The sequence below is a fragment of the Puntigrus tetrazona genome, chromosome 3, assembly GCF_018831695.1.
Source record: "Puntigrus tetrazona isolate hp1 chromosome 3, ASM1883169v1, whole genome shotgun sequence".
NCBI lineage: Eukaryota > Metazoa > Chordata > Actinopteri > Cypriniformes > Cyprinidae > Puntigrus > Puntigrus tetrazona.
In genome coordinates, this window is record NC_056701.1 from 1,746,179 (window position 1) to 1,762,349 (window position 16,171).

At 41.5% G+C, this 16,171-nt stretch overlaps 1 pseudogene; it reads right to left on the reverse strand.

Moving 5' to 3' along the window:
* Positions 1 to 6,361: 6,361 nt before the first annotated feature.
* Positions 6,362 to 15,541, reverse strand: LOC122330045 (annotated as a pseudogene).
* Between the last annotated feature and the right edge of the window lie 630 nt (positions 15,542 to 16,171).

Consider the following 16,171-nt stretch of genomic DNA (forward strand, 5'->3'; position numbering starts at 1 on the left):
GCTTCAGGGGGCCACTATTTTTACTAAATTGGACCTTCGCAATGCATATCATCTGGTCCGCATTCGTGCTGGTGATGAATGGAAGACTGCTTTTAATACACCCACTGGCCATTATGAGTATCAAGTCATGCCTTTTGGTTTGGTAAATGCCCCTGCAGTATTTCAGGCTTTGATTAATGACGTGTTAAGAGACATGCTGAACAGATTTGTGTTTGTATACTTGGATGATATTCTTATTTTTTCCAAAGACCTGAAGGAACACGTGCAGCATGTTCGCCTGGTCCTCCAGCAGCTTCTAAAGAACCATCTATTCGTCAAGTTGGAGAAGAGTGAATTTCATGTGGAGGAGGTTTCCTTTTTGGCTTTCATTGTTTCTAAAGGTCAGATCCAGATGGATCCTGCAAAGACTCGAGCAGTTAGAGATTGGCCTCGGCCAACTTCTGTCAAGCAGGTACAACGTTTTCTTGGTTTTTCGAATTTCTATCGGCGATTCATTCGAAATTTCAGTGCAATTGCTGCTCCACTAACTGCTCTCACTAGGAAGAATGTTAAGGGTTTCCGGTGGACAGAGGAGGCTGAAGAGGCTTTCGGAGACTGAAATATCTATTTACCTCAGCACCCATACTAACTATTCCAGATCCTGAGCTGCCCTTCATAGTGGAGGTGGATGCTTCTGAGGTAGGAGTGGAGCTGTTCTCTCCCAGCGTACCATAAGAGATAACAAATTGCATCCATGTGCTTTTTTTCACACAAGCTCTCGCCTGCGATGAAAGGAACTATGATATTGGGAACAGGGAGCTATTAGCGGTCAAACTAGCATTGGAGGAATGGAGGCACTGGTTGGAGGGCCAAGCACTCTTTTATTGTATGGACTGATCACAAGAATTTAGCCTATATCCAGGAGGCTAAGAGGCTAAACTCTCGTCAGGCCCGGTGGGCTTTATTCTTTAATCGCTTTGATTTTGTTCTCTCGTACCGACCAGGGTCAAAGAATCAGAAGCCTGATGCGCTCTCCAGGCAGTTTGATCTAACTAATAAGGTTTCAACTCCAGTGAGGATCATTCACCCCTCCAGGATTGTGGCACCAGTCAGATGGGGTGTAGAGACTACGGTTAGAAAGGCACAGGAGCAGGAGGCTGACCAGGTAATGGGCCCCCAGGCCGTCTCTTTGTACCTAAAGCTGTGCGCTCTGACGTTTTGCAGTGGGGACATTCCTCATCATTTGCATGCCACCCTGGAGCTAGTAGGACCCTAGAGTTCATTGGCAGACGTTTCTGGTGGCCAAAGATGGCGGATGACATCAGAGCCTATATTGCTGCCTGCTCCATTTGTGCTCAGAATAAGGATTCCAGATCCCGCCCTCAAGGTCTCCTGCTACCCCTCCTGTTCCTGCTCGCCCGTGGTCACATATTTCTATGGACTTTGTAACTGGCCTACCACCTTCCCAAGGTAACACGGTCATTTTTGTAGTGGTTGACAGATTTTCAAAGGCTTGCCATCTTATACCACTGCCAAAACTCCTTCAGCTCCACAGACTGCTGAGATTGTTTTGCAGCATGTCTTTAGGTTGCATGGCTTTCCCGAGATGTTGTGTCAGATCGTGGTCCTCAGTTTGCATCCAGGTTCTGGAGGTCATTCTGCCAGCTGATTGGAGCTACAGCCAGTCTATCGTCGGGTTTCATCCCCAGTCTAATGGACAGACAGAACGTACCAACCAAGAGATTGAAACAACCTTGAGGTGTCTGGTGTCATCCAATCCTCGTCCTGGAGTAAACATCTGATTTGGGCAGAATTTGCACACAATACTCTTCGCCATTCCTCAACAGGTATGTCACCTTTCGAGTGCCAATATGGTTTTCAACCTCCTATGTTTTCTGAGCAGGAGTCCGGCGGGGTTCCAGCTGCTCAGCAACTGGTTCAACGGTGTCGCAGGATATGGAGAAAGGCCGGGCTGCTCTTCTTAAGTCTTCACAGCTACAACAGCAACGGGCTAACCGTAGACGCAGACCAGCGCCAATTCTACGCCCAGGGCAGAAAGTCTGGCTTTCAAGCAGGGACATTCCTCTCAAGGTTGAGTCACGCAAATTAGCTCCCAGGTTCATAGGACCATTCAAAGTTTTAAGGAGAGTAAATCCTGTTTCCTACCGTCTCTTGCTACCCAAGTCTTTGCGCATTCACCCCACCTTTCATATCTCACGCTTAAAGCCTGTCAAATACAGCCCTCTGTCTCCTGTCACCAGGCCACCCCCAGCACCACGAATAATTGGGGGTCAGCCAGTATACACAGTTCGGCGGCTACTGGACACTCGACTGGTTCGGGGAAGACGACAGTTTCTTGTGGACTGGGAGGGATTTGGCCCGGAGGAGCGAACCTGGGTCCCTGCTCGCCACATCCTGGACAAGGCTCTTATTAGGGACTTTTACCGTCTTCATGGGAACAAGGCCATTGGGAACGTCAGGAGCCGTTCCTAAAGGAGGGGTCCTGTAATGATCTGCCTGAGATTCCTGGGTTCACCACTGGATGGCGCACTTTCTGCTCCAGATCACCACCCTGTTAGAGACTTGTAGCACACCTGTTTTGATCACTCCTAATGACCAGTCTTATTTAAATGTCTCCTGCCTATTGTTCTTGTTCAGTCCTCATGTCTTTCTCAGCGTCATGCTGCCGAGTTTTTGTTGTAAGAGACTTTCTTGTTTTCTGTGTTCTCTGTGATTTTTCTCCTGCCTGAGGTCTAAGGACAGCTTTCTGTTTGGATTACCTTTTTTTGTATTTTGTACCAAGGAATGTTTTGAGTTCCTCAGTAGCTATTTTTGTTGTAAGTCTCGAAGACTTTTTCTTGGTTCTTGGATTCATTCTTCTTTATATTTTTGCATGAGTAAAGAACCTCAGAAGTCTCTCTAAGCCTTCTCATTATTTCCTCTGCAACTGGGTTTCACCTGCTCCAGTGGAGTAGGAGTAAGTGCCACACTAATACATCCCGGAGACCTGAGTTCGATCCCCACCTGGATCGTAACAGACAGGACCCCACTCAAGAGCACTTATGCACTACTGCCCTTTTGCTGATATTAATTTGCTTCTATTGCCTACCTCATTTGTACATCGCTTTGGATAAAGGCGTCTGCTAAATGACTAAATGTAAATGTAATGTAAATGTATTACTTTTCCATTTATGAAGGCTAAATTATTGGAACATTGTCTATGATCAACTCGCTGTCCCTGGCCACAAAAAAGATATCGTGCAGACGCTCCTGACTTTTATAGGTGGTGTTGATGAAGTCTCAAATTGCTAAAGATGATTTATATGTAGCCCATACCTGAACAGTTGTTAGTGTGCAGTAAATAACCTTTACTTGTTAACTTGTTTAAGTAAATATGATTGAATGACAACGCAAAAAGTATATTATACTTATAAATAAAGGTGACTTGACTTGAGTTCATTTGGTATATTTGATATCGTAATAAAAGGAAATGCTAATTTGTCACAAATTTACAAAAATTACCACGACAAAATCAGTCATTTTGATCTAAAAAAATCTGAATTTTAATTAAAGCTTACTTTAGTTTTATTTATCTAAAATGTGGCATATTCTTTGATATTCCACATTATATGATTACAGTTACATTTATTTTGTAATTAAATTATGTAACGCTGCTACATAGAACCAGTTCCTCCCAACATTGATTATTTATATTAAAAATAAAATAATAACGTGTTCATATTTACTGTAATTGCCTGGTTCCCCTGTCAAAGATCTAGCAATCACACAGATTAAAAGAGCTTCTGAAAACTTAAATACAAAGTTTTTACAATATTTTACAAACTTAAATATATTTTTACAGCTTTTAATTTAAACCACCTACAAATTTTACATATTCAAATGAAATGTTAAGGTCACCACTGCATCTGCCTGAAAAGTAGTAGTAGTAGTAATAATAACAATAAAAACAAATATTATTTAATCTATTATGTATTTAATTCTAATAAATCCAACACACACATATAAAATACATTAATAAGTCAAAGCTGAGTATGGTATTGTTTCTCTCAGTAACATCAAGTGAAATAAACTCTTTCTTCTGTGCATTTATACCATGTGATGTGGGAATGTTTTGAATTCTTGACCTCGCCTGTAGTAAGAAAATGAAAGTGTTTAAGTGTGCTATTTCTGGCTTTATACAAAGACGATCATTTTCTTTGGTTATAAACACACACACATTTATATGATCATTTTTTTCGCCTGTCTACCAGTACTCTGTAATATGCTTTTTCCACACCTTTTAACCTGGTCGGATTTTAGTGTGAGGTGAGCATCAAATTCAAACTAGTACTAATTTTAGAAATTCAGTTTAGTTGGTGCATACACAGACTTTTATTTAACAATACTTTTTCTCACAAGAACTAAAATAAAGTTTGACTGCAATGCAATGTAGAGGAACCGGTACATTCTTTACGTTCAACAAAACCATTTTGCTATTGGCAATGTTTGTGAGTCAATTGAATTGTAATAAAATATGTACTGATTATAAATAGTACAGGGAAAAGACTGAAGCTGGTTTATCTGCATTGAAGACATGATGGTGCTGCGAATGGCAGCCACAGTGCTTAGCTCCTGTGCTTGTATTGTTCTTGTTAGTTTTATGTATGACATATATATGAGTGATTTTCGTTTACTCCCGGAACTCAGTAGCTGGGAGTGTCTAAAACTGACCAAAAAAAGGCAATAAAACTTAAAAAGAAAAAAATGAAATATGTAAAACCCACAGCCTCTAGCATGCATCCATTAGCTGCTGCTACTGCTGAATTATTAAGCTTTAAAGTTTTATCACGTCGTAACACCAGTCAACATTAGCGAATTGGACAAGATAAATTACATTTTAAAAAGAAAATTGAAAATACAGTTTCGGGGTTATGGGACGTTGTCATGGGGTCCTACTTGGGAACCCAATCACTCGCCAATCATCAAGAACGGGCTTTATGGTAAAGAAAGTGTTATACTTTATATGAAGTAAACCTGGCAGCAGTGGGAGGTTAGGTATACTGTTAATTTTAGCAGGCATTTTTGATTTAGTCTTACTCCTAAGACGAAAATGCGAAAATGCTTGAAAAGTCTTAGTTGCATTTTAGTCATTTGCCTCGTTTTGACAGAAAAATCGACAAACAGTCCTTGCATTTTTGTCAATATTTAGTATATATGTTTAGCCATTTTTATGTAGTCTTCAAAAAAAGTTATTGGTTTACTTAACATGTATACCTTTATGTACTTTTGTTGGATGACACAGATAGCCTAAGTATGTAATAGGACTGCTGTCCTAAGACGAAAGACACCTGTTTAAGTTCATTTAAGTTCATGTTTACTGAAGTATTAAGGCTTCTGGAGTCTTTTGTTTCTGTTTAGTTTTTTTATTTTAGGTGAACACCGCTCTCCGAGTTTAAAACACAGAATAATGTTCTGATAATGCTTTCTTAATGTTATGATAATCTTTTTTAACATTATTTTGATCTCATTCTTGTTTTTGTTAGTTGGTTTTTTTCCCAGAACATTTTGGGAACTCAAAACTTCTTGATTGAAAATACAGACGAAAATGAAGGAACAGGTGATTTGAAGTATAATGAGTAGGTACATGCACATAACTTAAAATCTACAGGCAAAAAAATATTTAAAATAAACCACAAGTACACAAAAAATGTAACAATAAAAACGAGATTAAACGCTTTGCAAGAGTTGAGTCATACATACATTTTCAGTAACTGCTATACAATAAGAAGTAAGTGTTAACAGAACATAACACTCCTCAAGCTGTAGGAACGAGGATGAGGACAGCGGGGTTTAAGAGCCAATGAGAAGCACTAGATTGATAAACAGTATTGTAAGACTAGGAATACTGTTAAAACATTAACAAAACCCATCCCTGTTGTGAATCAGGAGAGATATATTTCATTAGATATCACTTTTGCTTCACTAATTTGATAAAATGCTACATTTTTATTAAAAATATGAACAACTTTTATTGGCGGGTGATTATACATCGTTTTATATTTTTATATATCTGAAAAGTCATGATAGTCAGTTTGTTTTGATAGTTCCTCCTTAGTTAGTTCCTCAAGGGTTCATAGTTATGTTTGACATTTGCCTGCTTAATAAAACCCATTTAAATGAAATGTGATATAAATCTTGTGCTGGCAGCGGGGTTGATGTGATGGCCTGCAGCTGCTCTGAAATACAGAAAGTGAACAGAAAAGTCGGCTTCATGCCAAATAGAATGATGTGAACTTGCCACAGGGATAACAGGATATTCACAAAGAATGATCTGCATTTACATTTATTTAACAGCTTTTTCCAAAGCAATTTGCAAATGAGAAAAACCACAAGCAATTTGTCGCAAGAAGATGTGAAGTACAACATGCCAAGTTTTCAGTGCAGCGTGCGGATAGGTCCACGAGCTAGAAGTGAAATACAGAAATGATATAGAAATATTAGAAATATATGAATAGAAATATTTCCTGACAACAGTACTTTCTGTTGCTGAAAATAGGCCCTTTTTGACTTTTTATGGAGCATCCTCTACATTTATTCTGACCAAGTCTGTCATTTCTGTGATGGAAACTCTTTCCTTTATTCCAGATCGTTGCTTATTGGTGAGAGGAAGGTTTGTGTCTGGGTTACACAGGTGAAGCCAACGCTGTCAAGACAAACACAGTTTAGTAGTACTGACGTGGTTTATATAGACTGAATTGGTTAGTTGTGCAGATTTGCTTTGTTTAAATAGTTAAAGAGTTTTAATGAAAGCTCAGTCACCTGTTTCAGGCTTTCTTTCCCAGCTAACAGTCGTCCAATCGCCAATCCAGGAACCAGCAGAACGGAGGACAGGGCCAGCAACCAGCCTACAGCATACGCCCAGTCCGGGTACACGTACCAACGGTTAAAAGTCAAGGGCTGATACTGCACCACAGAACAGATAAAAGACACCTGAGAATGTGGAAGAGAAAGAGACGTTAAAGAAACATGAAGAACTGATCTTATGTGCTTTAGGTAAAGAAATGCCTCATTTAGGAATATAAAAACCAACAATATCCATTAAAATAGTGATCAAAGCATCGGTGAAACTCAAACAGATGAAAGAAATCCAAAAACACTCACCGTGGCCACAAGAGGAGTCAGGTATTTCCAGCACAGAATGAATAAGTAGTTGGGTCGTGAGTTTGTCATGTCTTCAATGACGTCAAACATTCTCTCAGCTCCTGTGATCAAAGAGCAAAAGTACAAATCACTAGCTTTCCAATGCTGCCATTGCTTTTAATGTTGTGTGCATGACTCACCAAATATCCAACCCATGGCCAGAGACTCAAACGCAGACAGGAACAGAACATTGGCTCCATTGCAGGCATAGTAGTCGAATAACTGGAAAACATACATCCCGCCCTGCAGGTGCAAGACTCACAATGCATTTAAGCAGGACTGATGAGAGGTAAAACACAGCTATACCAAAAACGCTTGCTGCATGGCATGCATATGATTTGCCACAATTTCAGTTATTACGAAGAAATTTGTTATCTGCAGATCCATTTTCATATTCGAACCACAACCATAAAATCTTCTGAACTGTTATCTATAACAAAATTCCTTACATTTAGTGTTCATCAAGTGTTTGTGTAATTATTCATTTTGTTCATTGTACTCACCCATATACTTTAACAAAAGGTCTGATCTTTAAATAATTTTCAACAATTACTGTTATCCTGTGTTAGAGCATTTAGATCCTTTTAAATCCTTTTCCTCTTAATGCACTCATCGGACACATCATTCATGTTTTTATTGTACTCTCTCTCACACAAACATGGTGTTCTCTGACCTCTGTAACCATGAAGAGTTCCCCAAGAAGCAAATAAGACAGAAGAACAGGAGGAAGATTTCTCGCCGCCCCGTTCTGCGCAGCAATCATGAGGGAACAGGTCCATCACTGATGTGACCACAGCTTCCACTGCAACAAACTTTAAAAAGAACATCAGGAGCACCTGAGAACTGTGAAGACACTCAAGATAGAAAAATTTCCATGTAATTCGTCATGTGCCATGTTCTGTAAAATATGTTGGTTTTCAGAAGCAAGAAATGCACACAGGTTTGAAATGACATGAAGGTGAATAAACAATTTGTAAACAGAAATAAAAAGAAAAGAAAATAGATAAATAAAATGATTTTTTCCCTTTTTAGCACTCTATTCATTTACTGCTTTTTAAACTAGCATTAGCTTTTCTAATCGTTTTATATTCTGTTTTTGTTTTTATATCTGTTTTTGTTTTGGCCTCCAGTAAAGTTGGTGAAATGTCACTTGTGCCTTTCTGGTTCTCACCATTTTGTACCTTTAAAGTTACAGCTCAAATCACTGACTTTCAGCAAGGGCAGTATGTGTGTTTGTGAGAAACATGAGTTCCCTGTTTGTCAGTCACTACGTGTTATGTTGTGATGACAGACTGGGGACTTGCTTGGAGCCCTTATTAGCTCTGAAAAAGAAAGCGTCAATGAAATTTGCCAAGCTGTTAACTAATCCTGAGCCCCTCCCGTCACGTGGGCATAAATAGAAGACAGGTGTAACCACTCATCAGATTTTGCTTTGAGCTGACAGTCTCATGACTTCTGGCTCTGAAGTGCTAGAGGAGAAGCTGAAAACAAAAGCTGTTCTGGGTGGCGTTGACGACATAATCAGTTGTATTCCTGTGTTCCAGCAATTACGCTGCGTGTCTCTCCTAAAAGAGTGATTTCTTAGCATAGTTGTTTTGCATCTTTTTCAAGATGCCGTTTCAGCTGTGCCCTCTTGGGTGTGGTCGCTATCTGTCCGCTAATGACGGCCACAAATGCTGTCTTCAATGTGTGGGGGTCTGGAGTTCCCTGACAGTGCTGCGATTCCGCCTCTTTATCCTTCGGGACGGACCGGCACCTTCTGTTGTCACTCAACCTGGCTTATCTGAGGGCTGTGGTAAGAGCCACTCTGCCGGTTCTGCCAATTCAGGAGGGCTGTCTCACAGTAGTCCTCTTGTTTTGTTTGGTACACAAAGAGAGGACCAGATGTTGACTGAGGAGAATGAAGTGGAGGAACTGCGGCCTTCTGGTGTCGTCCTATGCTCCTTCCAAAGCCTGTAGGACCACGGCGGTTCTCGCTGCTAAGACCTACAGCACTGTGGTCCAAACCGCCTCTACCCTATATGCCATGGCGATCCTGCTGGTCCTCCAAGCCAAGGCATTGAAAGAGCTGCACAAGGGTGACTCTGACCCAGGGTTGATGCAGGATCTGCGTACAGTGACCGACTTCGCTCTACAGGCATCAATAGTTCAACCCAAGCCGAGATGCATGATGCTGACAAGATTCGCTTCTTGGACACTCCCATTTCCCAGACTAGGCTATTTGGCGACACTGTTGAGGACTTTGCTAAGCAGTTTTCGGCAGTACAGAAGCAGACCAAGGTGGTTCAGCACATCCTCCTGGTGTGATCCTCCAGCTCCCACTGCTTTGTAGCGGTTTCGTCTTGGCCTGGTCGTCGCCAAGGAGCCCCCTGTGGCAACAACATCCAATTCAGACCCCGTCAAGGCTGTTGCATCAAGCATCACTGCAGGAAGCCCCTAGACAACAAAGAGACCCTAAGACTTGCTTGATATGTGACCACTTTAGCACTGGATACACTCCCGAGTCCCGAGATGGGATGGCGCAGTGGGACAGGACAATCCCACCGACTTCTCGTCACACTTTCAGCCAATGGACAGACCTTGCATTTCTATGGGCCGGGGTGCCCTTAGAACAAGTGTCACAGCATGTGGTCATAACCACAGACAGTCTGGGGCACTACATGCAATACAGGCAGTCTCAGGGCTCTGGACAGGGTCTTGTCTGCTTTGACACATCAACTGCCTAGAGCTACTGGCAGTGCATCTAGCTCTGCAGCACTTTAGGCAACTGCTGGAAAACAGGGCACATATTAGTCCATACGGACAATATTGCGACTGTTTCATACATCAACCATTAGGGGGGTTTATGGTCAGATTGCATGTCACAGCTTGCCTGTCATTCCTCTTCTGGAATCATTCACATTTCAGATCACTGCATGCTGTACATATTCTGGGGGAGCTCAATCGTGCAGTCAACGTGCTTTCACAACAACTCACCTTCCCCAGAGAATGGCGACTCCACCTTGGAGTGTAGACTGTCACCCTCCACCTTGAAAGTGTATGTGGCTGCCATTGCAGCCCATCATAATGCAGTAGACAAGTCTTTGAGAAAGCACAATTTGTTGTAAAGTTCCTGAGGGTGCCAGAAGGATAAATCATCCTGAGGTCAGTATATATTCCACATGTCACCCCCCCTTTTGGGAAGTCTATATTGTTCTGCCACCTGTACAACAAATAGAAGAGGTTAGCACCCTCTTGGAAGGTTGGAAGCCCTTCTTGTAGATGTTTTTTCTTAACTCAGGAACAGCCAGTTGGCTTCTCCAGTAATCATAGTTGTAGTGTTCAGGTTGTGGCGTTTTACATTGGACCCAGTTTGTCATCACAACTTGTAGTGACTGACAGACAGGTAACGCTGTAGTTATTTACGTAACCCTCATTCTCTGATGGAGGGAACAGAGACATTATGTCCCCTTGCCACAACCTTAAGCCATTGCTGAGAGCTGAGACTCCTGAGACACTTGACGCCCATTTAGGGGCAAGGGGCTCAGAAATAGTTAAACACTAATCAAGGTTTGGGGGTGAGTAAAGTATGGGGTAATTTACATTCTTGGGTGAACTACTGCTGAAATGCAGTACACATAAAAACTGTTTATTTTAATTGAAGTTAACCTATTTCTTAAAACTAACTGAGACTTGTTATAGCACTTGCATATCATTAATCTTTTGCTGATTTTATTTGCTTTCATTGTCCTCTTTTTGCAGATCGCTGTTAAAGAAAACATTTGTTGTAATTTCATAATTTTTGGTTCAAGCTAACACAATTTATGTGTAAGTGTGTGTTTAAGCTCACATGGGTGTCTAGTCCCAGCAAAATAATCATGATGAAGAAACAAACAGCCCACAAATGAGGGAAAGGCATCATGGCTACAGCCTGTGGATAAGCTATGAACGCTAGTCCTGGACCTGAAACAGAGAAATCTCATGCTGAGCACATTCTCTGATAAAAAGCCCTTTACCTTGTCCACCCAAAGTTGTGAATCTAATCTAATGTATGCATTAAGTTGAAATATTGCATAAAGCATTTGCAAATGAGCACAGTTTCCAATCAAAATGGCAAAGAGAACAAAATTGTCACTTCCTGAAAAGTGGCACAAAATATCAATAAGAAGAACTAGGAGAAGCCACTAAATATATACCCTAATAATATTAATATAAGATAAATTGCACCTCAGAACAAACATGCAAAATGCAGTTATTGCTTACTGGGAGGTGTAGGAGGCAGTTATACATATTTTGATGACAGATTTTGCTCAGGAAATTCGGAATGACCATAACAACATTCTGGGGCCTCCTTTACAAAATGTTGTGCAGAAACAATCCTAAATTTGATCTTACCATCATTTCTCCAATATGTGTACATGTGATTCATAGAATGAACACAAAAAGTTTTTTGCTGTGAATGGAAGATTCTTTTCAAGAAATCTGTTTGATCTCCCGTTATTCACATTAACACTTTGTCACACAAGTTTAAAAAAAACACTTTAAGTGAGCGTTAAAACATCAAATTCACATTAAAACAGGTTGATGGAAACATAGTTAATGTTGCAGTACCTGATTCTGCCACCTCCTTGATGGGGACGCCTGTTCATGGGCCATAAAACCCAGCACAGAGAACACAGCAAAACCAGCCATCAAACTGGTGCCACTGTTCAGAAGACAAAGCCAAAAGCAGTCCCTGATAGACAGAGATATGCATTTAATACATATTCATAGTATATTTATAGTCCATTTGTAATTGTTGACTCATTTATTTCACCTATATCACTGTTTTTAAGTATACTAACTTGTAGCAATTGTTGTTGTATTTATTGTAACTACCCAATACAGTGAGAGTGCCAACAGATATACTGTAGGAGAAAACAATCTGAGCCCCGGCCTCCATCCAAACCTACGTACATAGACAGATTTGTCATTTCAATATAACAATGTTAGCTTACATTTTTAAAAACTGTATATTACTACTTAAGATAATAATAAATAAAAAAATATTTTGTTTCTGAAAACTGAAAATGTATTACTTTATTTGAAAAAGTCACATCACATCAGCTGTCACATCAGCTACATCAGTGTGTCACGGTGTGGTTCAGCAAGGATTGCTCAACAGGAATATAACTTTTAAAAAGTTTTAATCTTCCACAAAGATTGAGACGAGAAACGAACAACCTGACATGGCACCACTGTATCTATTTTACAACCCGCCCTACCCCCATACCCACAACGATTATACAGGTGCATCTAAATAAATTACAATGTTGTGAAAAAGTTCTAATTGTCAGCGACAAGAGTTCCCAGCACCCAGCCCTGAGTCAAGCACAAGGTTATCTCCACATGTCTAAGGCATGAAAGGTGTGAACCTGACCATACAGAGTGGATATCACCCCAGGAGAATCCTTTGGTCTTGAGTAACCACTGTAGGGGTCATGAGGTGCCATCAGACTCAGCAGTCTTTGAAACTGCTTGACAGTGAGTGACTGGCCTTCACACCACACCAAAATAAGTGATTCTCTGTACTGGAAAAAACACACAATTCTTGCTGTCCAGTCTTAACCCAGGGGGAGAGTGCAAGGCCAAATGGAAGAACCTGATATTGGTAAGCTAAGCCCCCAAAAGCAAACATCAGGAACTTCCTGTAAGAGGGAAGGATAGAGATGTGGATGAATGCATCTATAGTGACAAACCAGTCCTCGGACTGATTTGAGACTCCAACCTGTTTGAGGATCCTGAGCTTCAGCCTCATGACTGAGCGGTTCAGCTGCCTGAGATCTAAAATGTCCTCATCCCTCCTCAGAACTATGAAGTACTGGCTGTAGAACCAGAATTCTCTTGGATGAGGAGGGACCACCTCGATGGCCTCCTCCTTCAAAAGAGTGTCTACTTCCTGTTCCATAACCAGAGCCTGTCCAGCACACACCAAGGTGGGGAATGTGCAGAACCTACTAAGACACATTTCTCTCTCAAGAATGACCTCTGCTGTTCCCTGTGCTCTGGAATGGCACACGGAATGGAAACAACCAATCTAGCTGCTTTAGGGTGCCTGTCAGCTCTGATACATTCCCAGGTGGAAGAGACTAAGAGTTGTGCTCGCTGGAGACTGCTGCACCCTGGAACTGGGGTTGGCAGACCAATCTCTTGAGGGCACTGTGTAATGCAATGTATAACACTCTTTCGCCAGAGGGGTCTGTCCTCCAATGTCCTGAGCCAAGAGCACCAGGGCTGCTGATGTCTCCTAGTGACATGATAGTACCCAGACCCACGTCATCTCCTAGGAGGTAAAACCAGAGCCTGCTAGACAGGACTTATTGAGACACACTTGGCAGGGGCTCCCAACTCCAGATGTCCCACTAAAGGTGACCAGTCTCTTTAGACTGGCATCCGGTATTCATTCTGGGATTCTTCTCTGCTCCGCTACATCTCTGGGTGGAAGAGACAGAGAGCAGTGCTTGCTGCACCTTGGAACTCTGGCAGGGCTGACAGACCCCTATTAAGGGCACTACAGAGAGACAGGCACAGAATAATGCAGAGTACACAGCTCTTCCCCAGGCCCTCAGGACATTTTAACTGAAGACTGTTCAGCGAGAATAACGATCCACTGATCCGTCTCCTGCTAAAAGCCTCCAGCCCAGGAGTGTCACTCAGACTCCAAAATTCTGGGAAGTGAGAGAAGTGGCTCCCCGAATGAGGAGCTGGAACACAGTTTGTTGCGCTGTTTGGGCAGCGAGGTCAGAAATGTGGCTTATAATGGATTCATGTATAATGCGCTTGATATAATATGCTTGTGCAAACAATCTAGATCTTGTAAGAAGATCCCTGTTTTTACACTATGTTGTCTTCACTAGCTTATGAAATAAAGAGTGATATGAACATGACAGAAATGCTGAATGACAGAAAGCTTCAAGTTTGAAGGCTGCATTCCACATGCTTTTATGCTTCCCGGCCAATGACTTTAATCTCCTATGACATCCTGCCCTTCCATTGAACTAATTATATATGTGATTCAGAGCATGTGCATCAATGCAGCTTGAGTTCCTGATAAGGAACGCAGATATTCATTATAAATGTATAAAGGTAATGCATTACTTTACTTTACTAGTCACTTAAACTTGAGTTACAAGTAAGGTGTTTCCCCCGACACTGGTTACCTGTGAGTCAGCGAGAAGAGACGGTTCAGGGTACAGGTAAAATACAACCCCCTGCAGAGCTCCCAGGAAGAGTCAACCCACGAATCAACAAGACCAGCAACATCACATAAGGAAAAGTAGCTGTGAAGTACACCACCTACAGGTGCAGTACAAGACGAGAAAGGATCATAATAACTTAATGTGAACAAACAATTTCTTTTATTACAAATTAAGAAATATTTTTACCTTCTGACAAACAAATCATTGTTTACTTTCCAAAAAAAACTTACAAAAAAACCCACTTTGTAATTTGGTACACTTACACACCTTGCCTGTAGATTTGACTCCTTTCCAGATGCAGAAATAACTTACAATCCACACTGCAATGAGACACAGAAGAATCTCCCAGTTTATCTTACCGACCTCCTCGATACCCCCAGAGAGAGCCAGCACTCTGCGTCTGTAGAAGTTGACAGGGATAAATTGTATGCTTTTTATACAAACATTTATTAAATTATTATTTATTTTATTGCTATAAAATTTGTTCATGTAGAATATTCAGGTAAGACTCATTAGGTTGCTTGTGCACACATTTTCAAAATTTTCTATTCACATAAGAACACTTGTATGTAGTTATTCTAGTTGTGCAAAGGATGATATAATTTGTGTTTACTCCCAGAACTCAGTAGCTGCAGATGTTGAGTTGATCAGTGTTGTCCAACTGAGGCTCATATTCTTTGCAGCAAGATTGACACAGCTGTCTACAACAGAGAGGAAAAACAACCTTTTGTTTTGTTTTTATTTAAACATTTGCTCATTTGCTTGATTTATATAAGGGTGTCATTATCACCCGTGTTCCACAGGTTATCACAGCTGGCCCATGGAAGCTGGGAGCTGAACGAGAAGATGAGGAAGAAAAGTGCCCAGGCCAGAATGATGATGTAATACATGCAGTTATACACCTGAATGACCTGCCCTGCATAGCCGACACCTGACATACAGTAAAGCATAGATTAATAAATGTAGTAAAATGCCTTTAGCTCATTGAAGAATCGTACATTTTTGCTGCTTTGTGACTCTCACCCTCAGCCAGTGGACAGAGACGAGTCCAGCATGTAATGCCTCCTTCCTGTGTGTACTGTCCCATCGCTGTGTCTAGCAGGAACAGAGGCACCCCGCAAGTCACCACAAACACCAGGTAGGGAATCAGAAATGCACCTGTGCAATAATTGATCATTAACATACCACAGAATGCCGAGAAAGAGTGTGCAGTTAAATACGTTCAACAACAGTTTTGGTTTCCGATATATGAAGAAATCTGAAAAACAAAATGAAAACCCAACACTTTGTGTATTTGTTCAGCCTCCTACCTCCTCCGTGCACTTGTAGCACAGGTAAGAAACCTCCAGACGTGTTGGAGTGATGTATGTATCCATCGGGTGTCAGGCTTTGTCAGCCTGGTGAGAACGGAATGTTGGAGTTAAATGTTGTGATTATGCACCTGTGGCCTTTTAGTTTCAGTTTGATTCTTGGTCATAACATGGCCTCCGTAGAATACTGATAGGGCCACCGAAGAATCTGAAGGAGTGAAGATTCTGACGCACAAGAAATGTGGCCAATTGTTTTCATTTACTGTATCTTGTCCTTTCCTCTATAAATAAAGTGACTTGCGATCTGAGCGTCGGAGGAGGCAAAGCAGGAGGAGGCAAAGCCGGAGGAGGCAAAGCAGGAGGAGGCAAAGCAGGAGGAGCAAAGCAGGAGGAGGCAAAGCAGGAGGAGGCAAAGCAGGGAAGGAGGCAGAAGGCGGCGGGGGCCTGCCCGGCCCCGGCCTCAGG